General features: G+C 37.5%; 1 non-coding gene across 1 annotated transcript; it reads left to right on the top strand.

Annotated features, from left to right (window-relative positions):
- The first annotated feature begins 19,394 nt into the window (after nt 1–19,394).
- TRNAR-CCG (transfer RNA arginine (anticodon CCG)) lies at nt 19,395–19,467 on the top strand. Its single transcript has one exon. It is a non-coding gene; the product is annotated as a tRNA-Arg (tRNA).
- Nucleotides 19,468–20,128: the final 661 nt, after the last annotated feature.

Raw genomic sequence — 20,128 nt, 5'->3', positions numbered from 1 at the left:
CATTTTGTAGAACTTGTTTGGTTTGTTGGAAATTTTAGGTTTGTTCGGGTAAATATAAAGGACAAAACGAGGAGAGGAAAAATGCATCACCATAGCATCACCATAGCAACTAGTCAAATGTTCTTGCCAAATTGAACTATTTCCTCGGTTGGTATGGCGATAAGTCATTTCAAAATAAACGTTGGGTTTCTACTTCTTCAGAGATAAACTATATATATTTATTAAACTTAAATATTTAATGAATGTATTTCTAAACCCTGTCCTTTTAAATACATTTGTATGCCGCTGGTTTACCTTTAACATTTTTATTGTCCTATATAAACACATTTTTATTTTTTTAATAAATATACATACCATTTTATGTCAACGTCTTGAATGTTTTATAGCTTTCAAGCTGACAAAACACTTCTTGAAACACCCTGTCTAATAAAAAACTCTAAAGCAATGTATCTCAATGATATCTCATTTACATCTATATCTATATCTATATCTATATATATATATAAATAAATATAAATATCTATACATATATACATACGTATATATACATACGTATATATATATATATATATATATATATATATATATATATATACACATATGAAGTAGAATCAAGTTCTAGATTTCTTCTAGAGTAAATTCCTATCATTTATTTTATACATAATTGAAATATTTTCCCTTTAACTGATATTCCTGACAAGAAGATAAACTTTATCTTTGAAGTACTTCCACCCCGCCGCACACTTTTTTTTGGCACACAATGAAGGCAATGTATGATATTTCGTGAATGAGGAACCCAGAAAAGCACGAAGGAACGAGAAGACATTTTGTCGTTAGTCACACAGGCTCTCAGGACGTGCGCGACGCGGTGCCCTGACAGAATTCTTCTTGCGGACGTTTGCTACGTGTTTTCGTGTATATTTCATATTTGTGAACCACGCAAACATGTTGTAAGCCAGGTTTTGTGTTGTGGACTTGTTTAACCTTTGCGCAAAGAAGAATTTTGATGGCTCATCTATGTTCTCTTAGGCCAGGGGGCCAAACCCAGCCAAATTGCCCTTTAACACATATAGCACTGTCATGGGCTCTTGCATTAGAGCTTCATACCATTCAACCAAACAGAACTATATAGAATGCGTCAATATATCAATATATTATTAATGTATTAATATTAACATTATAAATATGGCTTTATCCTTAATTTCTTTTCACATCAAACCCTCTGCCGAGGACGGGCGATGTGTTTCCTTTCCGTCAATCTACCCTTCACGTGATATAAACGTGCGTCTAAATGAATTTAAATCCATAACCTATAGATGGTTCATCCAGTCTTGGAGCCCAACCCAACCACAGTTATTTTCCCACCCTTATCGCGCTACCCTGTAAAAGAAAACCAACTCGATTTATTAGACGCAAAGCTTTCCGAGATAAAACCGGGCTGCTACAAATCTTTAAAACATTTTGACTTTATATATATCTTCTTCATGAGTGTTTTATTATGGAAAAGTGTCAGACCCACAGGCCTGTAATTACCCGACTCCTCCCAATTACAATTTTTATGAAGTAGCACAAAAAATGTGTAATTCTCTAATCACACGGGACAGCCGCTGTCTACAATCACTGGTTAATGATGCCAGAAACCGAAATATAATCTGCTTTAATTCTCCGTCTAGCACCATTTACCTGTCCGGTTTAAAATCCATTCATCTACAGGTTCGGAAAGCGCTATACGGATTTTAGGGAGTTCTGCACCCTCCTCCACACCTCGCTTCATAGCAATTTCTACTTATTTTATTTCACCTTTGCAATAAACTGGGAAAACAGAAATAAGATTTACAGTCGTGATGGCTTTCATATGTCAGGTCAATGTGCGCCAAGACGAAAGGGGTATATCCAGTATGTGGAATTATCCTTCTTACACCATTTTTTTAAGTGAGCTAAATATTAACGATCGGCAAAAAAAAAACCTTAACACTTAGTGTTAGCAGAACACCCGATATCAGGTATATAAACAAAAATATTTCTTTAAAATTCATATTTAAACGTGAACATCTGGACAAGAGGAAATGTTGATCTTTGCAAAAAAAAAAAGAACCCATATAGTATCATTTTAGATCCCGTGCGGATCCCACGGAGTTGATTAAAGAAATCCTTTTCTCAATGAATTATATTGACCCCAAATCTCTACAAACACACAGCAGGAAAACGTAAGAGGAGATTTTTTGGGGAAATGAGAGGCCGGGACATCACAGAAGGGCAGCCTCATCTTCCCTGATAATAAATTGGAAAACAGTGAATTCTTCTGCTCCAGCTGGGCAAACAAGTAGAGCCCTGCTGTGCCAGGAAAGCGAAGTATCAAATTAGAGGCTAATTATGTCGGCTCTGGAGTTCACCTTTCATTCAGGTAGGAGAGGCAGCATTCCAGCTAAATTAAAGTCCCTTCTAATACTTGTAGGTCATTTTTATTGACATTACTAGTCTGGTATAATTTATCATTTTTTTTAAAGATTTTTATTTTTTTTTTTGCATTTTATCGGGACTGGTGTTTTGTTGTTTTTTTTTTATAAAATAAATATATTTTTTGTTTTAAAAACGAGAAGCATGATAAATATAATAAATTATTCCAGGAAGTTACTATTTATCCCACTTTTGGCCAAAATAGATTATATGAATACTCTATAAACCTACGGTAGGAGTTCGCCTACATGTTCAGACTAGCCCAGGCTCATATAACTTCACACAGCGGGGGCTGTATTGGACCTTAGCGGCCCTATTCAATGTCTGATTGAGTTTTAGTGCCTTGACCGCAATAATGAAGGACACATACAATTATTGTTATTATTCTAGAAAAATGGCATTTGGCAACATAGGCAGCTAGCCAGGACAAGAACGTTCCAATGCAATCCCCGTAGGGGATCCATGGGGAAAAATAAGGAATATTTTCATGAAATTTCGTGACTTTTAGGTTTGGTAGATATCAGAGCTGAAAAATATAAATCATAAATCATAGTAACTTAAAAACTGATAATTAAAATAAAGTAGTAACTACACAAGTGATACATGGATTTCCTGAATTGAATTATGATGTCATCTCAGATGTAACGGTTCCTCTTTAGAGGGAGAAAAAATATTTCATGAGACTGATATTAAAGCCACAAAAATATAATATGCGAATGTTTTTTTTACGATGCTTTTCTACAGTATAACAACAAATATCTCACATTTACATACTCTATATCTCAAGATTGTAAGCTTGTGAGACGGTTTGTCTTAGTCTGTTATTCTAGTCTTGTCAGACTCCTTGAATATATGTATTGTAAGAAGAGCTGCGTAAATTGTTGGCGCTATATAAATAAAAGATACTAATAATAATAATAATAATAATATACATATATATATATATATATATATATATATGTATATAGTCTTGTCAGACCCCTTGAATATATGTATTGTAAGAAGCGCTGCATACATTGTTGGCGCTATATAAATAAAAGATAATAATAATAATAATAATAATAATAATAATAAAAATAATAATAATAATAATATACATATATATGTCAGGCATTATAAGGTGTGATGTACATATGATAGCAAGGATCCTGCTTGGAATCTGAAGAGAAGTAGAGAAGAGAAATATAAGGGACAGTTGACCCCTAAAATAAATTTAACCCATTGCATAAAACAGCAAATAAGAACACAGAATCATTACTCTAGGCTTGCGTTGTCCATGGGCACTTCCTGACCAAGGTTGCCAGCGCTCTAGAGGTTCTTTTGCTGTGCCAATCATGCTAATGGCCACCATGACACACGTATCCAGTACTGGTAGCATCCCATAACAGGTTCAGTTTTCAAGAATCTTTTTGAACCACAGAAAGAAGCTATGAGTTGCAAGGTGTTTGACAGACCGTCTGGGAAAGGAGCAAGTAGAGACATCTCTTCCTTTGAAACATGACAGCCCATTCATTCCGCCATTACTACCTGCCATCGGCTTTGTCCCGGACTTCATTCTCTTCCCCAGGGAGTCCATTGTAAGCTGCAGTCAGAGGAGGGCAGGTATTTACACTGCCCAGCAGGGCTTACAATCACAGTCCTGCCTTAGCCTTTGGCCTGGATGGCCGGAGCAGGCTATGAAACGGCAGGGGGCTAAACACAGAGCCAGTGGGCTTCTCGGCAGGAGACGCGCCTTTTATAGTCCCCTTACCTGAGGATGGGACAGGTAGAGCCGGCCACACCAAGCCTGCAACCTGTAATTTCTCTTCTCTGCTTAGAAAATTAAATTCCTGGCAATTTTACATCTGTTGCGGCGGAATTTCCTGTGTTTCATAATGAAAACTAAATAAATTGATTGACGTAAGAAAGTTTTGGTTCTGCGTCAGGTATGTGTAGGTTTAACATGTTAAAGGGTTAATCTCAGCATGATCGTGTTCACTAAAAAAACTTCAGTGGATAAATAAAACTTAGGTAAGATTTTAAAATCTAAAGAAGAGACGAAGATAAAGCGATTGGTTTATATTGGTGCGACTGGGTGGGTGGGCATAAGGAATCAGATATTTTTTTCAATTACTCTGAAATTAGTCACTTGTTCTATAATTTTCATGTGATTTACAGTTCTGCTAGAGCAGCGGTACTTATATCCCAGATCCTGTGTTTTATAGCTCTATACATGAAATTAGCCCATGTAATTATGTTTACAGATTAAAATAAGCATTGGGGACATTAAAAAAAATAATTAATATTTCCAAAGACCTACCATTTATGTATCGCAAGACAGCATCTCAAAACAATATGGCTGATATTATAAATAAAATACTACAAACTTTATAAAAGTTTCATAAACCATCTTAGTAATGCTAAAGTCTGTGATGGCAGAAAACACGACAAAGTCATATTTTTCAAATTATACGCTTAATTCTATAAACCACTAACCCCTTGGGGATCCGTGTTTATAGCGGATATAAACCAGCCATGATGGCGTTTAATCAGGTGCCTCCATGTGGAGTGGTCTAAAATCTGACGAATTAAGAGGTGCTCAATCAGTTTAAAAGTCTTCTTACTTTGAGTCGGAGGAAAGAAGAGTTTCTCCGACAATTTTATGATCACCTGATACTTTGAGATACAGACAATAAATGTTTCAGACGAAACCTAGATTTCTCATTTCTCTTGACAATCATCCCTCCTCCTTCACTGTACACAGCCAGGGGTCAGATCTGGCCAGAAGATGACAGGTTAAGATAAGGACGGAATGTACACAATAAAGGTGATAAAACTCCTTTAAGTACAATAGAATCCACTTTTAATGACCATTCACAATCAGTGAATAGGTAGTGTTCTGAAAGCGATTTATAGACTAGCTTGGAACACCGCAGATAATTACTCCGGTGTTCAGGGAAGTACTTTATGGCATTATTTCCATTAAATAATATTTCTTATTGCACTTTTTTTATATATATATAAAATAACTAACATATTAATTCCATTTGTATATGCATAAGGTGTTTCTGGATATGAGTATTTGTTCTTTCAGTGCTAATAGAAGACAGACTATATAATGCTAGCTGCTGCTTGTTACCCAATACCCAACTACAATCTATAGTGAATGATTAAGAACAGACCTGCTTTACCTTTATCCACAGTGGTAAGACTGCAAGTCTCATTATCCATACATTTGAAAATGCCATGAAAACTTTATTCTTTACATTCTGACTTCTTTTGCTCACACTCAGGGTTGGGAATAGAGTGGCAATCATTGACCCTCTTGGTTAATAGCGGGTGCTGTGGACTCCCTTTTTTTATTATATATACACCAGTTGCATGCCCTCGCCTACAACTTGCATATTGGTGAACCTTCAAGCTGATTTGTGGTAACGTGTGAGTGCATGTGACACGATTTGAGTCTGGTCTGTTGAGGTGACCATTAACCACTAGATGCTGGGTATGATTTTTAACCCCTTAATGACAAAGCCCGTACATGTACGGGCTCAAAATGCATTGTTTTCAATGGGTTTAGGGACCGCCCACTGTCCTTAAGAGGTTAAATATCCTCCTCTGTCAAAAACATACCATCAATTATTAGGCCTGCGGTAAGGAGAAATACCCTTTGCAGATCAGGTTAGAGAAAATGGCAGCCGGTGTCTGTAAATTAATTGAACCAGGTAAAACGTTTATCCTTTTTGTACACCTACGGCATTCCTTCGTTTCCACAATGCCTCTTTGGTTATTTTCCCTAGAGATCACAGAGTTTTTCCAAGCCTCCTCTAAGTGTTCCCCCCCCACACAAGTATTTGCAATGGCGCTCAGTTAAGGCAGCATATCACTGCTACATAGCGTCGTTCTTTGAAGTCGTTACAAGGAATCCTGCTCTTCTGCGGGATACGTTCCAGCTCAAACATTTCCTTTCAGTAGTGCATCCAATATCGAGGTAGCGGTATGCCACACCTCAGCCCTGGTACAGGGCCTGGACTCCCCACGCAGACAAAGAACTCTTTCTATAAGATTTGGATTGTTAGATACATTTAGGAATGTGAGCTTAATATGTTTTACATGTACTATTTGATCCATAATCCTAGTAGAAAATGAATAGCCGATTGCGAAAATCACTCTATTAACTCTATTAACTATTAACAGAAAGATTCACCTAAGATAAAATGATAATGTCACCAATATTGTAATGTCTTAATATAAACCCCCCCCCAAAAGTAGTTTTTTGTGTCAAGCTCCTAGTAATACTAAAGTAGTTTTTTGTGTCAAGCTACTAGTAATACTAAATGCCAGGGTTATAGTGCCCTTATCCAAATCTGATGTTGAAGGGTAATGAGTATTTTACCAACAGGCCAATAAATCTATTGCAGGAAATGTTCTTACCTATCTTGGAAATGTCTCTGGCGTGTTGGAGATTCTGGATTTCAAAAAAGGGTATTTTTTTTATCTAGGTGGAAAGATGAATTTGTAAAGTAAATAGTACAAGGATTGGCCACAGAATTAAATAAACAGAAATTAATGAGAAACCTCTGGATTTTTGTTATCTATTAGTTTGTCCAGAAAGAGAAAGGGAATATTGCACCAATTTTTTTTTCTGAAACAAAATAACCATCCAAATTCCAAATCAAAAAGGCAGGTAGAGAAATTTGTTCTCTCTCTCCGAAAACAAATTCGGCAGAAATTCGGCCAAATTATTCGGCCGAAGTATAATCTGACAGTTACATATGAATCTCTAGTAGTTTTGCAAGGTGAGAAAGTGAGTGCCCTCTGTGTTATTTTTAGGGCACCTTGTGAGAAAAGAAAAAACGGACAACTATGGGCCAGACTGGTGAGTTAAAAATCAAAGGCGCATGAGGGGTCCAGTGAATGTGTCGCTGACCCCTCACTATAACATCACTATGATGAGCACCCAGATGAATGAAACGTCCCCCCTCTCGCCAGTACTTGATCTCGGCCAAAATGTTCAGAAGCTACTGCTGCACCCAACCCTTTTATCTTTTTATTTTTATCACTCATACAAACCTTGATCAGAGTTCCCAGGGTTGCTTCTAAACGTTCTCACCAAACAAAGTAGTGACTTTCACCGCTTAAATAAATACCTGGCAAGATCACTAATCCCATATAAAGTATTCAGACCACATCTAATCCCTTTCCCCCGTCAAATACCGTAACAGTTTGTTGAGTCAATAGAATGCCACCAACACAAAGAATAACTATAAATATATATTCCAAACATCAGAACCAGATGGGAAAATAACATAGTACCTGTGTACAATTACTCTCTGACATTACTTTGTTTCCAACAGGATAACTAAAAGGAAAACATTCCGTAGAAATTAGATTTTGTTAAATAATCCATGGCACAATAAACTGCAAAGGTTCTCGGACTGTGGTCGTCGGATGGCTAATGGATCCAGAGCCATGTCAAGGTGGTCCCCATGATGATATGGAACATCTACCCCAAAAGAGGGAATGTCTCTTCAGGAAAAACATGTGCCACAGCAGAAAGTGGGGAAAAAGTGGTGTTCTTTACAGTTTCTTAACTAGATGGTACGGTATTATCAGAGATGGCTCTACATTGTATTACCAACAGTATGTGGACGCCCATCCTAAGTATTGAGTTTAGGTGTGCCAGCCATTTGGAAGAGGTGTATATAATTAAGCACATAGAACACCGTTTGAACACCTTTGACATGAATGGGAACGCCGATTATGAGCCAGTCCTTCTTGCCCAAAATCAGCGCCTGACCTCACAAATATTCTTTTGGCTGAAATGGATCCACTCCAAAATCTTGTGGAAACTGCATAATAATGCCCATGGTTTTGGAACGAGATGTCAGGCAGGATCATATATGTGTGATGGCCAGGTGTCCACATACTTTTGGTCATAGTTATTTTAGGGGCCCTAAGCTAAAATATATAAAAGCACCCCATTATTAACATACAAAAAAAAAAAAGAATGAATACACATAAAGTAAGGAAATCAACATTTATGACCACACTTTAAAAAATACTTTACAGAGCAATAACATTATGAGGAATGGGTGTCATACTTCTAGAATCGTCTTCTATTCAGAACATGAATAATAATGATGAGAATCTACAATGTCTCCAGCCACCAGCTTTCTAATCTATATAGACTGGCTTTGGTTGCTCGTCCTTGTCGCTGCTCTGTTTTAAAGACATTATTATGCAATCACAGGCATTTTTAGGTGAACTTTCACCTATAACCACAAGGGTGTCTGGAAGTCTAGACAACTTTAGGTAGCAGATACCCCATGGCTGGATGGTTTCTGTGCTAATTTTATGAGCTTCTTATGCATATAGACCTTTCTAGGAAACACTATGGAAGCAGCGTATAAACTTCAATTACCCACTAACTGAAATCACGATGCACACAATGTCTCCACGGAAATGCACTTTTTTTTCGGCAAAATATTCCACAAAGGGGGAAAAGAACTATTTTAACCATTTTTAGCACACTAGAGATGTCATTATGGGTCTGTGTCCAGGGGAAAGAGCCCAAAGATGAATCCTGTTTTGGTGGGAGTGGTGTTTCCTGGCTTTTGGGCAACCTTTTCCTATTGGTTCAGCTCCTCTCCAGAAGAAGGCTAGTAAAGCCCCGTGGTTCCACAGCATCAGCTGCAGTCCGTAGAGATGATCTCAGTCTCCTGCTAGCCTCCCAGCCTGGAGTGGCATCTCTGTGGCCCCTGACCACCGCAAGCGAGGGATGCCAAAGACCCTGCACTTCTTGTAACACTTTTTTGGACGGAGTCAGACGGGGAAAAAGATGGAACCCAGTCGACTGTGTTTCATAACACTTTCATTTTTCTTGATATCAGAGCAAAGCACCTTGGACATCAATTACAATTATGGGTTTCAATTCAGACTTTATGTATCATTAGCCCTGTGCGACAGCTCCTCTTGTATAAATTGGCAGATTAAATTGGATCTCAGAATGATTCCGGGTAATAATTTATAAAGTAGCCGCTGGTTTCCATTGTGAAAAGTTTACATTGGTTTATAGAGAAGTGAGTTAAATGGCTACTGTACTCCAGACAAGCAAAGAAAACCTGCTTTTCAAGCTGATAAAATTCTACGAGGTCTGATTAATTTATGGGGATTCCTTGTATTGTGTAGAACACGTTTTTTTTTCCCTGCTGATGTGTTTGACAGATAAAAAATGGGTAAAAGAAGAAATTCCATTCTTCCACCCTTTCCACACAAACACACCTCATTTTCACACATTAAGAGGTTCATAATAATACAATTCCAGCTTGACTGATGTGCAATAATCACGTTACATGCTGTAGGTAATGTATTTTCTGTATGTGATGAATATAGATTTATTTTTAAAAAAAAACATGAAATCAAAGAGATTTATTTTCAGGGGTCAAGCATAAAGCACACGTAATAGCACAAAATTGTCAAAAATAACACAACGTGTGTTTGAGTGTGATAAATGTGTAAAGATAAACAATACTCTACTTTTGTGTTGCTGTTACACAATTAAATATACCTAATGTGACTTTATCATATGCACTTACAAACTGGTAAGAGCGGCTCACATCACATGACACAAACAAAAAGAAACTTAAAAGAAAAAGTTTTTAATTGTTATTTAGCTTTTATATTTTCTTAATTGTTAATTATGGAAAAAAACAAGTTAAAATAGAAAGTAAATCAAGCATCACACATAAATTTAGGGCCAAGATCCAGGTTCTTCCTGTAAAAGGAAATAAAAAGAAAGTAAACACATTGAAATAGTGTTTGAATAAAAGTACAAATAGAAAATATAATCTGTCCAAAAAAGAACAGGATGAACTAAATAACTTAAAAGGGAAAAAAATGGTAGTCGAAGCCACTGACACTGTAATTATGGAAAGAATATATTATGCTGAATGATGAAAAAATAAAATAAAATCCTACATTTGGGCTACAATTAAGTTGACTTCTATTAGATGGAAAGAAAAACAAAATGTTAAAGCAAAATGAATACAATTATCATAATCTTATCTTCATTTCCTAAAACAGAAGTCTTTCACTTCATGCCCAAGGTACGTAGGAATTTGACGCATCCACCGGGAAGACCTATAGTCAGCGTTATAAGATCTTACATATAGCACATCAGAATATATAGATCACTTTCATCCTATTTACAAGACAGTAAACATATATGAGATATTTTTAAAGACATCACATGGTCCCCAGATTTTTTGTGGGCCACTGTTGATATATCCTCATTACAGACTGTTATCCCCCGTGAGAAACGTATAAAAATGCTATATACTATCTACATTACAAAATGTTTGGGGTCACTTAGAAATGCCTTTGCTTTTGGGAAAAAAAAGCAAATTTTGTCCATTAAAATTAGATGAAAAGGATCAGAAATCCAGCGCAGATGGGGTTAATGTTGTAAATGACTATTGTAGCAGATTTATGGAATATCTTCCTAGGGGTACAGAGCCCCTTTATCACCCCCATCACTCCTTTATCACTCCCATCAGTTCTTTATCACTCCCATCACTCCTTTATCACTCCCATCACTCCTGTGTCCCAATGGCACGTTGTGTTCACCACTCCAGGTTTACAGGCTAATTGATCGTTAGAAAACACTTTTTCAATAATGTTGCAGCTAGAAATGCCTTCGTTTTCAGTGAAAACAACTAAGTTACCCCAAACTTTTGAACAGTAGGGTATCTGGTAAAAGAATCCCTTTGGTGGAAACCTGGTGCTTCTAAGGATAGTTTAAGGATTAGTTTATTACGTTTTTTTAATGATAATCAATACAACTTAAAATGTACTTCTAATATTCATGACAGTGCTGTAGATTTTTTAGATCTCTCTTTGCATGTAGAGAACAATATTATAGAGTCACGCACGTTCTTCAGACCATCTGATGGGAACGGTTACATTGATTTTTCTCGTTGCCATCACCCAAGATGGCTTAATAATATACTGAACGGCCAAATTAAGCAGATAAAAAGAAATTGCACTACAGAAAAAAGATTTCCCGGAAGAAAGTAGAATTTTTAATAAAAAAAATTCCCAGAAAGACATTACCCAGTAAAATTATTAACAGAACGTTTAGAACATGTGAATAGAATTAATAGAGGGGGATTATTAAAAGAAAAATAGTACTACAAAAAGGGAGATATTTTACTTTCTCTTTTTTTGCAAAATATATAAACAAAGCTTCTAATATTAAGAGAGCGATCAATAAATGTTGGCCGATATTAAAAAAGATAATGTGGTAAAAATGTGCATTTCCAATAAACCACAATTCATATATTTAAAAAAAAATCTGAAAATGTAGTACTGGCCCCAAGTATAGACCCCAATACAGAATTATCCAACGTAAAGACATTTTTAAATGTGACAACTTCTGTTTTTTATATGTGGGAAATGTAAACTGTGTCAAATCTGTAGACTGCAAAAAAAGTAGAATATTAGAATTCTAATAACTAAGAAAATATATTATACATTTTCTATATTGTAAATTGGGGCAGTTTGGCATGGTGCGAGTAATGTATGGCCATATAGTGTGACGGAATCCCTAATATTTATACATTAGATGAGTTTTCTGAATGTTATTCGCTGGGTATGGGCCGCTAGAATATCTAGAAGGCATTAGAAATTAAAGCGAAGAACAAAGCGAACCTAAACATTGTAACAACTGTGATGCTTTTCAATTTGAAGAATTTCAGATTATTGTCATAGATTAACGTTCCCTAAATTGGAGAGGAGGGGGTTTTATAGAGACCGTCTCTAAAAAGGAAAGACATTGTTTCTATAAATAAAAAAAAACAAACCAAAAAAGGGGGTTTAATACAGAATTAGATTGTAAGGTTGCTCTCTCTCCACCTAATGTATTGGTTTGTCTTAGTCTGTCAATTCTCGTCTTGTCAGACCCCTTGAATATATGGATTGTATTAAGTGCTGCGTAAACTGTTGGCGCTATTTAAATAAAAGATAATAATAATAATAAGTGTTTCATTCAAAAGCCTTGTTGGTCAAATGTCTGTTTCGTCTCCTTTATGATAAAATATTTTGAGTTTTCTTAAACTGGGACGCTCTCATGGTCTAGGGAGATGCTTATGAATTTTCAATTGCATGCCTGCACCTAGAAGGGTTTATCTGCAAGGAACATCATACCAGACCAACGATGGACCATTGTATGATAGTTTGCAATGTTCATTATACATTTCAAGAGTTCCGCAGAAAGAGATCTGTGTTCATCAGCTCCAGGAACATGTATCTACGGCGCAATCCACCTGTTAATCATAATTCTTTATATCGTTTCATTCCTCTGCCTACCACACCCAGAAATAATTGAACACAAAAAAAACATCCCTGCAGTTCAGCGAGAAACAATTGACATCCACAGTCGGTGACACACTCGCCAAACCGGTCTGCCGGGGATCCTCGGCTTGCTAACAGATTGCTGTCACGCCGCACTTGAATCCACGAGTTATAAAGGAATTCTGCGAAAAAAGGACTTATGTTTTTTTAACATAAGGCTATTTATTGTATTTCACTCGATAAACCTACAACCCAAATTTGTGTAATTTGGGTCATAGGTTTATCGAGTGAAATTCAAGAAATAACCTGATTTCTAGAAAATGCAACTATATATTTATATTCTTCTAAGGCAAAATGTATAGGTAATTTAGGTTAAAAGGGACACAGGCAACAAACTCTACCTGTTTAGTTATGCAGTATAAAGATTCAAAAATAATAAGCATCTCTTGCAAGCAGGGATAAGTTGGCCCTGTAGAATGCATAACTGATGTAGGAAGATGGCTCAAGAAATCTCCCACATCACCTATACATTATGCAGGGCCAGCTCAGCCTTTCTTGTAGAAGCTCAATGGTGTTGGCTCTCCATAACTTATAGCGATGCTGCAAAAATGAAATGGCCGGTTCTCTTCCAGCCTCTTGGTTTACTAAATATACTTCTCATCATTGCTGGACGTATGTGGTCCTCTGGGGTTTGTCAATCCCAGAAGCTTCCTGAGAACATAACCGTTTTCTCCATGAATTTATAAATCTAGTAAATGGATGAGTTGTGGCCAAAAACATTTAGCTGGGCTCCTTGTTCCTCTAAAAACAATTATGAGAGGAGATTTCTCATAACTTACATGAAAAGGTTATAAAAAAAAAGTCCTGCCAACTCCATTTTTAGTGAATAAATCCAAACTCTACAGGGGTTCTGTGTTGAGTTCGTCTTCCATTCTGGAGGGTTGAACCGAGAATAAGAGGTTTCGGGGGCCGTAGGACCCCGTCTCAGCTGCTTTCTTGATGTTCTGGTTGCTACAGGGGTCCATGGTATCTGATCCCTGCCACCCACATTTGGTTATTTTGCACATTTATGGTGTCCTGGTTCTAAAGCAAATATCTAGACATTGCGCAACAATGGCCTTTCTGATTATGGAGAACACCTCCCTCTGTCTACAGCAATTAAAAAAATACTTGAATGTTCGACTTCTAATCTACAAAATGGTTCCTTAAAATCTAAAATATGTTTTTAATGCCGTGACATTTATAGGTGCGCATTCCTGTAGAGTAAATGAAACGTCTGCATTTCATTGAAGTGACGAGGACAATGCTCTACAAAAAATATTGTATGCTTAAAGTACGCCGGAGATTTTAATCCCTATCTTTCAGATGTCTGCTAATGTCTACATCCAGGGCTCACAGACAGACATTCAAAAGTCTTAATGTCTAAAAGATTTTATAGCTTGTCAGTTCAGATTTGATGAATTATTTTGTAATACATTAGAAATGATCGGCACCCTTAAATGGACCCTCCAGTTATATGCGCTTTAATGCGTCTCATAGCTGAGTGGTCCCTTTAAATCTTCGCGGCGCCCCCATTAATAATATACCCATACGTAAAAATTCTACAAATAATTATTGACAATAGATTTCAATACTTCTATTTTATAAACCGAATTTTAAAAAAAAGAAATCGAAAAAGATATACACTAAGGTTCAAAAGTTTGGGGTCACTTAGAAATGTCCTTGTTTTTAAAAGAAACAAAAAATTTGTAACTTAAAATAAAATCAAAAGGATCAGAAATTCAGTGCAGACAGTGTTAATGTTGATTTAATGTTGATTTTTAATGGAATCTCTTTATAGGCATACCGAGACCCTTTATCACTCCCCTCACTCCTGTATTCCAATGGCACGTTGTGTTCGCTAATCCAAGTTTAGGTTTAAAAGGCTCATTTATGTTAAAAAAAACCTTTTGTAATTATGTTACAGCTAGAAATTTCCTTGTTTTCCATGAAAAACAGCTAAGTGACCCCAAACTTTTGAATGGTAGTGCGTATGGCTTCCAATGCTAAATTTGGTCAAATATGATGGGTTCCCCTACATAGAATAGAATATTAATTTCTCCTTTATATGTAAATGAGTCATGACCTTTCCTTGAGGATGCAGAATTCTTAAAGTATGTGGCATCTTTTATTTTATTTTTTCATACCTCATTTTAAAAAAGATTACCTTAATTGCCCTGGGGAAGGAAACCATCGTAATCATACGGAATCATGCGCTGATTCTAGAAATAGACTCGCACGTTTGCACCCAAAACTGAACAAGATGGTTGCCACAGATAAACACCTCGCTTTGGACTCATAAGATTAGATAAAAAATCCATATTATAATCTAAAAATAAACATTTATCAGTTACGATTTGATTGCAAGATTACCGACAGATGCAGCAGTGGGGAACTAGCTCTCTTATCTATAGTCAACATTTTTCTAGACAAACAGATAAAGATCTAGATAGGATACTGGGCAGTTCTGTAAAAGATAGGGAGTTATCTTTATTTGGAAGTCATTGAAATAATTTAGGATGCCATAGTATCCTTTATGACCTGATGTAAGCGGAAGTCATTCCATAAGAGGTACGACCGTCAATCACCATTCGTCAAAAGATAAAGATAAAGCTAAAGAACATATTTTGTATATAAATATTCCAGCTAACATTTTTTTTAAAATAATCCTAACAAAAGGTTTTGTGTAAAACGTGTTTGAACGTAACTGGCAAGGTAAATTATAATATAATTCTCTTTGCCAATGAGGGGTTCCATCCATGTAAAAATGAAGAATCAGGCATCTTCAGGTCATGTGGACTCTGACCATGGCTGCTTTTAGCCCTCAGAGTAAGGCTCACACAGTCAAATGTCAAATCCTGCACCTTCCTTTATATAACCAGGTGAGATCCAAGTTTCCTTGTTTGAATTATGGCACATAAGTTAGTTAAACACAAGGTGACATTTCCTATTCCAAAAAGGCAACAGGTTATCCTAAAGGAAGCAAAGTTGTCATGCGTGGCTTAGAAACAGAGATGGGCATTGGGCAATAGTTACACCCATACCTGGGATCTTTTGAATTGTCCATCACAAAGATTCTACTGCAATGGCTCACTAATGGTGTCAAGAAAAAGGTTCTAATCACATTCTAAAATCATTCTTGTTAGGACAAATTAGGTCATCTGTGGTCAAGCAGGGATTTAGACTGGGATAAATCAAGGAAAAAGGTGCCAATTGGGATGCTGAGATATTATCATATTGCTGTAGAATGTGAAAGAGTTAGATGCTGACCACATCACCCTGACCCACTCACCCTAAGGTTGGAGTAACAACTTTGACCTAGTATGGTCACACCATGGAGACATAACCCCAGCCAGGACTGGGCAGATACCAGAAGCCAGCTACTTGTAGATTGTGGATAATTACATCCTTTACTTTGGTCCAGGGAGGCCAGCAGGTCACCCTGGCGTGTCGCTGCTTAATGGGGTGGTTACAGGGTAGATCTTTGATCCCAACCTGCTGAGCATAGCCTATGTAGACTGCATTAGAAGGTTCTCGGCACCTTTATTGACATGGAGCGCAAAGGATATGACATCATAAACCCTTCACTTCATGTCTTAAAAGCATGACGTGCCTTCTAATGCAGGGAAGACGTTGACTGTGGACGGGGAGGTTAGGAGGTGCTGCCCTAGGTCAGCCTAGACCAGCGCGGAAGGTAAATACATCTCTTGGCATAGGAGGAAGTCTTTGACTGTATGAAGGAGTTCTGGATAAATTGTTGGCGCTATATAAATAAATAATAATAATAATATTTTTTTTTTTATTTTTTTTTTACAGTACCTCTTGCTGTTCTCCAATTAAGTCCCGCCAGGCCCTTTACAATGTGTTCAGAAAATCACTAATACTCTGTATAATCATAAAAGCGTGATAGCTATTTAATGTCTTTGTCTTTATATATATTTTTATAGAACACGGCCTTAATATATGTAAGTTGAGACGTTGCCGCCACTTTAAGAAGACTGGAGCAATGTATGTAATGTTATGTTGTATCAGCCTCACTCACTGGTTATTGTCATGTTGGCTTTTCTTGAAGGCTAAGCACCTGTTGAGAGATGGGTGAAGATTGCCAGCTGGCACAGACCTCGGGCAATTTCTATAGCTGGAGATGCAGGTTGGAAAAGATTTATCTCATGTACAGCATGTCTGCAGATACAGAAGAGCTGTTTTCTTTGTACATCACTTTAAATTATGGCATTGTTTGCTAACTGAGATGCTCTACGGTACATGCTTTCACTGCGTTACATGCGAAACATATGTCTCAGTTACACAATAAAAGGAACGGACCCAACTGGTAACATTGGCTGATTAAATAGTCCTTGTCTTGCTTGTTGGAAGCCTTGGTCAAAGTTCATACTTTTTATCGGGCCAAAATCGCGACATTTGCAAACTCAATGGTCTCTTCGTATGAAGGAAAGGACTCTGATTCATGCTTTTGTCTAAAGACGAGACTACAGAGATCTTGAACCTTGATCTTGATACCTGAAACCTTCTATGCTGGCCCAATAAACGTCGTCAATATTGAAAAAGACTCCATCTTCTCTCAGACCAACGTGGCTATTTCCATTATTCTGTCTGTTTTAGCTGTCACCCCCACTAGCTTGACACCCAAGGCAGTCACATGGGTGGACTAAATGGTGGGGACGGTCCTGACTTACATATTTCTAAACAGATGTGCGCCGTGATGAGACCACCATGTTCTCACTGGATAACAATAACCAATGTCTTGAATTACATTCTGTCAACTCTTGTTCAACAACTTCCTTGACTTTTCACCCTTAAAAGGTACAGACGCTATGGCCTTAGACATTTTTTTTAAATAAATACTTGCATCTATATGAGACGGAACCTTTCCCCCTTGGGATTGTTCATTTCTTGCTATGCCCCTTGCTTTTCAAACCTCGGCTCATAACCTTGTGACTGCGTGTACCAATGCGGGCAGCCACTTCTTGCCCACTTGGCTTGACGTTATTCTAAAATGTCTCTTTCAGACAACAGGTTAACTGCTGTCGCTCGCAGGTGGAAGAGCCAGCCAGCAGCTGCCTGCGCAAACATTCCCTCAGAGATGGAAATAGTAAATATTATTGCAAAGCAAACATTATGATTCAGAAGAGGGCTGCCCCATTGTGATGAAGGCACTGACAGCATTGGCTTGTTATACTGTTATTTAATGAGCTTAGGCTTGTGTACCGTGGAGCTATTTATTAACCTTGAACTACAGATGGGAAGGAGCACTTGGTACAGAAGACGAACAGTTTGTAGATAGGGACCTGCGGATAAGCCAGACTTAAACTTTACATAGTGATAAGTTTTGTTTTCTTTCTTCTTGCGGGGTCATCACCTTGCAGAAGCACTTATCCCAATTTCCTGTAACACGAACACTTTAAGGCTTGAGCAATAGGATTTTAGTAAGAGCCAAGCTGACCCAAGTATTCGTCTGAGTTGGTCCTTCTTGAAAGTTTGGGTGAATTGCAAGGTATTTTGGAGAAAACCTCCAAATGAATAGAGTGGGTCTCACACGGGGGGATTCGGGGGACCCCAATCGGGTGCTGCCGCAACGGTTCCCCTCCAGTATCAAATAAAGGAAATTAAAGGTTTCTGAGCAGAAACGCAGCACACTCCGATTCAGGAAGTGAAAAAACATCATTACACCAATGCGTCCATTAAAAATACGAAACTTTATTGATCTTCACACCTCAATGGAAATGCGACAAAGAATCAACGCCTCACGCGTTTCGCCCATAGTCTATGTTTACAACCATATGGGCAAAACGCGTAAGATGCTGATTCTTTGTCCCATTTCGATCTCTGTGTGAAGATCAATAAAGTTTTGTGTTTTTGATGGACGCATTGGCTTAACTTTTTCTTAGTGAACTCTTCATGCTTGGAAATTGAACTTCCGAACATTATTAACAAGGCCGTTCACAGATACCGATGTTATTTTCGGTGGCAATTTGTTTGTTAAATAAATCAACCCTAATGTCTCTTTCCCTGGCAACTTCATGCATAAAACTGTAAACATTTATTGTTTCCTACGGCCACAATTTGATTATTCTTCTTTTATGAGTGAATACTCACAAAAATCACTTATTTGCGTGTGGTTTTATCTTTGTGCATGAACTGCTTCCATGTTTTCTATATTGTTCTGTTTGTTCTATAGAATTATGCCAGTTCCTAGCAAGTCTACATACAAAAACCCAACTGTATATGAGAGTTCTGCAGGTTAAATAATCAGTTCTTAGATAAATAATTCATTTAAAAGTTGAAAAAATTAGATGCTGATATAGTTAGCCTTGAAATATATGGATGTAATGTATGTGGGGTGTTTCCCCATCATATTTTGATGAACCTGAAGTGATGTCAAGAAAGGGACGCTCCAGGACAGTATGAAAGAGATTTGCCCCAGGGTATCGAAGGTGTCATGCCAGGCTCATCGGGCAGTGTTTTGATGCCTGGGAGGGGTAGAGGAAGCAAGGGTACCTGTGGACCCCTTGCCCACATAACCAAAACTGAGTGTGGCACTTCCGAAGACAGGCCCAGTGGCCTAATGGATAAGGCATCAGCCTCCGGAGCTGGGGATTGTGGGTTCAAGTCCCACCTGGGTCGTGACATTCTTTTTGCAACCATAAATGTGTAATTGAAGGGATTAAAAATGAGTGTGGGCTGGGAATAAATCATAAATATATGGTTTGCAAACAACAGAAAAGACCTCTACATCCACGTCATCGCCTCTGGCGTCCTATAGCAGAATGTCGGCATTAATTACTTGGTCTCGGCTACATAACATGTCATGGTGCAGTACTGTATCGTATTCTCTAATCACCTACTAAAATTGGATAATCTTCAACGCCGTTTGGGATGTCATATTGCTCTATTTTGGCCGTGCCAAAATTCTCTGCCAAGTCTACCCTAAATCTCTTTGGCAAACAAGTCTTAAAGAAAAATGACAAGCTTGATTAGCTTGAGAGAGTCCCAACTAATATATTACAACAAAAATAAACGTGTCTAGGCTTCAAAGCACTTCCACACTTTTCATTTGTTAGGGGATACTTTGTGTTCTGTTAAGTATAGTTTAGAACTCGCAGTTTTCTAGAACCTCGTGGAACCAGTGATGGATTTGGTAGGGCCTAAAAATGCCCACCCACAAAATGTTATTGCCCCTTAGTTGACTTAGACCCAAGCAGTCTACTCTGTTAAAGAAAATGTTCCTCACTAAACATGGATAAACATATTTTCTTATCTCACAACACAATGTCTGTATTATCTC

Source organism: Sceloporus occidentalis, unplaced genomic scaffold (assembly GCF_023333645.1).
Source record: "Sceloporus occidentalis isolate IW3139 unplaced genomic scaffold, rSceOcc1.0.p SCAF_51, whole genome shotgun sequence".
NCBI classification, from domain to species: domain Eukaryota; kingdom Metazoa; phylum Chordata; class Lepidosauria; order Squamata; family Phrynosomatidae; genus Sceloporus; species Sceloporus occidentalis.
Note: the sequence above shows the minus strand (reverse complement) of the source record. Positions and strands in the feature narration are given on the sequence as shown.